Source organism: Bos taurus, chromosome 3, assembly GCF_002263795.3.
Source record: "Bos taurus isolate L1 Dominette 01449 registration number 42190680 breed Hereford chromosome 3, ARS-UCD2.0, whole genome shotgun sequence".
In the NCBI taxonomy this organism is placed as follows: domain Eukaryota; kingdom Metazoa; phylum Chordata; class Mammalia; order Artiodactyla; family Bovidae; genus Bos; species Bos taurus.
The window spans coordinates 1034357-1040201 of record NC_037330.1 but is presented as its reverse complement, the minus strand read 5'-3'; the positions used below and the strand labels follow the sequence as shown (position 1 = coordinate 1040201).

The 5845-nt window shown below is 48.4% G+C and overlaps 1 protein-coding gene across 6 annotated transcripts in view; it reads left to right on the top strand.

The window, feature by feature from the left end:
• Positions 1-5845, top strand: part of RCSD1 (RCSD domain containing 1) — a 71808-nt gene that overhangs the window by 42796 nt on the left and 23167 nt on the right.

Below are 5845 nucleotides of genomic sequence, written 5' to 3'. Positions count from 1 at the left end.
GTAGGTCAAGTCTTTCTCATATCCCATCACTCTGACGCTGACTCCTCTGCCCTCCTCTCCTACTTTTAAGAGCACTTTGGATTGCATTGGGCCCACTTAGATAACCCAGGGGAGTGACCCACTTTAAGGTCAACTGACTAACAACTTTAATTCCACCTGCACCCTTTGCCATGTAACCTAACATCACCACAGATTCCACGATTAGGATGTAGACATCTTTGGGGGCTATTCTGCCTTCTGCACTGGCTGATCCATCATACTTTAAAAAAAAAATCATTTATTTATCGATTGCACCAGGTCTTAGTCATGGTATGTGAACTCTTTGTTGCAGCATGTGGGATCTAGTTTCCTGACCAGGGATTGAACTCGGGCCCTCTGCACTGGAAGTGCAATCTTAGCCACTGGATCAGCAGGGAAGTCCCTGACCCTGATCATAGTTTAAATACTTGCTTAATCACCCCTGTCCCTTAGTAGGCCATAAACTCTGGGTGTGCACAGTATCCATCCTGTGCATCTCTGTGTATCTCTTCTCCAGTGTGCTGTCATTCACTCCATCCCGGGAGCCTCACAACTATCCCTAGAGGAGGTCAAGGTAGGTGCTCTTCCCACTGTACAGATGAGGAAGCTGAGGTTTCGCTAGCTCATGTGTCTTGAGCAAGGGCAGCTCCAAAACCATACTCAGGACTTAGTGTGTCCTTACTGGCAAGCCTCTGAGAGCTCCCTGCCTAAGGTCATAGGAGAGCATATAAAATAATAGCAATAATCATAATCAGAAGAAGCAGGAGAGAAGGAAGAGGGGACATGACCTAGGTCATGACCCTAAAAGCCATAAAATTACAGTCAGCTTTATTTTTTCTTAATTGCTAGTTAGTATGCACATCCGTTTCTCAGGGATGGTTTGAAAACTCAGGAAAGGAATGTCTGTTAACCATCTGTCTTGTTAAGTATCTGTTAAGTGTAGACTGCCAATGACCGACTCATGACTGCCCATTTATGAACTAAGAATGGCAGAAAGCAGCAAGGAGCATATCTTAGCTGGCTGGGCTTCCCTCTGGGAGACCTGTGCCCCAGAGAGAATGAAAGGGCAAGCGTAGACTAGATGACAGCCCTGGACTTCCCTCGGTGTAGTCTCCCCATTTTACAGATGGAAACTGAGGCACAAAGAAGTTAGGTAACTTGTTCAAGGCCGTATATGCAGAGCCTGGATTTGAACCCTGGCCATCTGGATTGAAGCCTGAGCTGTATGCTGTACTGCCCCACATACAGCACCATAACCTGTGATCTGTACACTCTGCCTCTTGCATACAGGGCTGATTGTGAGTCTTGCAGGGACTCTGAGGATATTGGCTACCTCCTGCTGTTAGTGGGAGGAGGGTGGTGCAGGCTCCAGACATCAGGCACATGTTGCAGTTTGCTTTGGAGAAAAGACCAACTGGGCTTCCCGGGTGGCGCTAGTGGTAAAGAACCTGCCTGTCAATTCAGGAGATGTAAGAGATGAGGGTTCGATCCCTAGGTCAGGAATATCCCCTGGAGGAAAACATGGCAACCCACTCCAGTATTCTTGACTGGAGAATCTCCACGGACAGAGGAGCCCGGCAGGCTACAGTTCATATGGTTGCAAAGAGTCTGACACGACTGAAGCAGCTTAGCACGCATGCATAGCACGCATGCACACACAATGGCCAACTGATGGCACTTTGGGTTGGAGGAAAGGCCAGTGGATGTTAATAATCTCACTTACGAACAAGGATCCTGAGGCTCGGAAAGATCTACCCCCAGTATGTGTCAGAGACAAGACTTGATTTACCTCTGAATTAGCTGTTCTTTCTGTTCCTGTCATATCATCCGTGCACATCCCCAACCCCACAAGACTCAAAATGCATTTTTATCCTTATGCTTATACAACAATTGACAGGTTTCACAGAGAAATTTCACATACATTATCTCCCAGATTGCACTGATAAGGTCCTAGACCATCATGACATTCAGGATGAATGGCTGCCTCCCATTGCTTTGTTGTCCTTGCTGTTACTTGGGAATGTGCCTGGGCTAACCCTGCCTGTGCCACCACCACCAAGCCCACTGACCCCACCCGGGTGGCTGGCCAGGCCCCGGGGACTGTGAGCTACCCTGCTTCTAAGACCACTGAAGCAGTCAGGCTGATGTCCACTGACTCAGGGTTGCTTAACCCTGTCCAGGCCCCTAGGCTGTAGCACCGCATCCTGGGAGGCAGGGGAAAGCCCTGGAGGACCCATGGAGTGGCGCACTCCCCGGGGAATGGCCTGTGGATCCTTTGTATGAGCCGGGCATCCTACCTGGGTTTTTCCCTGGGATAGAACTTCAGAGGCTAAGGACTTGCCATTTTCAAATCCTTAAAGCTGACAAGTGGGGAGATAGGGAATATTTGGAATATTTTTGGCCTTAATGTGAAATAGCGGATCAGCATTCATATGTACCTGTTTCTCTTCTTCTGGCTTGTTTAGTTGTTGTTCTTCTTCTTCACCTGCTCTCCACCCCTCCAACCCCCACTTCCCCAGTCACTGTTATTCCAATGCAGTGTCTTCAGATGCCCAAGAAGTGCTGAATATTTGACCCAGCTGCATGAATGCAGGACACAAGACTTTCTCTTCCAATGGCATTTCAGGGTTTCTGATCCTCTCTCACCTAAGCCAGAGAAATCTGGCCTCAACCCAGCCTGTCTGCAGTCTGCACCAAAATGTCTGCAAGGCTCCTCCTGGAATAAGAAGAGCAGTCCCATCGCCTTTGTGAATGAAAGGCAGCTCAGTGCTAATAAGGAGTTCAGTCTCTGGACCTCTTCTCCAGAGACTCTTCTCTATATTTAGACCTCTTCTCTATATCTTCTGACTGTATTTAGTTCAGTGACTTCAGATACCATCACTATCTACTGACTCTCAAAAGTTTTGTTTCCAGCCTGGAAACCTCCTCTGAATTTAAGACTTGGGTGTATATGTAACTCCCACCCTGCATCTACACATGGATATCTAATAGACATTTCAAACGTTCATGACCAAGAAAGAACTACTGACCTCTACCCACATCTTACTCCAACAAACCCTCCCCAACCCAGGAAAAAATATTCCTTGCATTCTGTTGTCTAAGCCAAACACCTGGGAGTTCTCCTTGATTGCCCTTTTTCTCTTACTTCCCACACCCAGTGCATCAATAATTCCCAGCTGTCTTACCTTCAGATCCACCCCTTTTACCACCTGCTGCTACAATCCTGGTCCGTTCCACCATCACTGCTCGGCTCTACCGCTGCCAGAACCTTCCTCCTGGCCCCTCTGCTTCCACTGTCATCCATTCTCTACAGGCAGCCTTTTGATATGTAATACAGGTCACATCTCTCCTCAAAACCCTCCAAATGGTGTTTCATTCACTCAGAATAAAATACTGATACAAACTGCTTGCTATGATCCTCAAGGCCTCATGCAGTGGGGCCCAGACTGCCTCTCATCCTTTATGTCTCCTCATATTTTGGATGCGATAGGTCCCTGCCACACTTCACTTCTCTGTCCCTCACCCTTTGTTCCTGTCTGTGCTTTCTGCTCAGAACAGTTTTCTTTCCACCTTTTTCCCAGCTGGAAATTCAGATGACTCCTCCTCAGAGCTGGCTGCTCACAGCCCCATAGATAAAGCATCCTATCTTCTCTTCTTCATGGCACTGAAGTTCTCTTACTTGTTTCTCTGCTCTGTGTTTGCTGTTTGCGCCCCTCGCTGGCGTAGCCGCTCCTTAAGGGCAGGAACTCGGTCTTGTTCACTGCTTGAGCGCAGAGCTCAGGACAGAGGTGTTTGCTGATGAGATAGCTCTTAAAGAGAAGGGCTAGAGTTAACAAAGCGTGTCTGTGTGGAAGGAGATCTTTGGAATCCAGATAATGCAGCACTTACTAACTTGAAGAATGAGTTAGCAATTCTGGGCCACTTTCTGTTCTAGAAGAGGTGTTGTGAGAATGAGAGAAAAACGTATCAAGTGCTATAAGAACAGTTCCTCCCACGTAGCAGCCGCTCTAAGTAAGGTAGGTGCGTCAAACTGGCCAGCCTGGTTCCTGGTCCATTGTCCTTTCCATCATTCCCGAATGGCAATGGTTAAACATGGTGGTGAATTGAAGAGTTCAGGTAAGGTAAGCATACAAAAAGACGAAGGAATCACTGTGGCATTCCCAAAGAGACTGTCTGTTGATCCTTTTAAAATGATGTAAGTTGGAAGCGGGTGTGACCTTAAGATCCACTGCAGTTCTAAAAGAGCAAAGAAGCGAGCATACCTTATGTTTTGAGGCTCTGGCTTGTCTGTCCTGTTTCTGGTGAGCAAGACAACCTTCCTGTTAGCTAAGAGCAGGGGTTCCTCGGGCTCCAGGCAGACCCCCTCACTGATTCTCCCCCACGCTGTAGATGAGGCCTCCCCTGGTGCCTTGTGACCCTAAACCGTGGACCACAGACTGGTAGAAACTTAGACCCGGGCCGAGGAGGAGGGTGGGGAAATGGACACAGCCAGGGCAGAGTCTGACTTGGTCCTGTACACAAAGCTTCCACTATGCGAATGGTTGGCAGCATCCAGATTGTATTTATTCATCACGGCAAAAGTGAGAGGGAAGTTCCATGCTGTCCAGACACACGGGCTCCTCAGTTCTCTGAAGAAAGTCCCATAGAAACAGAAAGTAAACTCCAGAGGTGATTTTCTTCTGGCCTCAGCAAAGTTGAGGGAACCATAGGAGTGGTTTCCAAGCTTGCTGGCAGAGCCAGGCTGGAACAGTGGCAGTAAGGGCTTGGTCAGCAGGCTCTGGGCCCAGCAAGGTGGGTTGGGGGCTGCAATCTGTAAGCATGAGTGTCAACTAAAGCAGGTCGCATGTGGGAGTGGGTTCAGAAAATAGATTTAAGACATGGAGATTGGTCCCAGGAAGAAAGGATCCACAGAGGCCAAACCGTGACCAAGACCTGGAGGTGGGTGCAGGTGGAGTTGAGGGTGTCAGTGACTCTGGGAGCAGGGGCCCAGACCCTGACACCACAAGCTGGGTTGGATGGGAGGTGGGGAAGAAGGCACCCTTTGAGGACGACTTTCTGTGTTCCTGACTCTGTGTTCAATACTTAATGGATAACTTTGGAACAGAGAAAGAATGCTGCTTAGGGGGTGGGGTGGGGGTGGGGGTCCCAGGAAAGTTTGGGACGAGGCAGAGACACTAAAGTAATGCTCAGATCTAAGAACAATCAAGGTAGGAGCAGGACCTTCCCAAACCAGCCTCAGGGCTGAGAGAGATGAGAGAGAGAGGGAAAAAATGTTGCTCACCTGCCTGGGGCCAAGGTGGCGTGATGTTGAACCACTAGAAGAGGTCAGTAGTGGTAGCTGCCAGATGTGCAAGGCAGAAATCCAGGCAAAGCCTCAAACAGGCTAAACCACAGTGCCCGACCATCCCCAAAGCCATGCTTGCTCCTTCGTACCCGTGTAACCCAGTGGCTTATAGTAGATTTACGATTTATATATCACTTTACAGTTTTCAAAGCACCTTCACAAATTAGGCTATTTAACTGATGTTCACTGTTGGATTATTAGGCATTGGAGTCAAGTGTTTCTCAGATTATTCTGTCTGGCCTCTCCTGTGTGACTCGGGCTAATTTACTTGCCCTCTCTGAACTTCTGCCCAACTGAGAGAAGGCAACAATCAATCATTCTTCCACAACACAGAACGAGAAGCAGCATCTGGAGAGGTGCTGGTGGTGAGTGGGTTTGCCAGGCTTCAACAAGCTCTGGAGTCCATAGACATTCTAAAGAAAACCCATTCACTGGGCTCCAGGAAAGCAAATTCAGACATATCACAATCTTTCCTTCAACCTA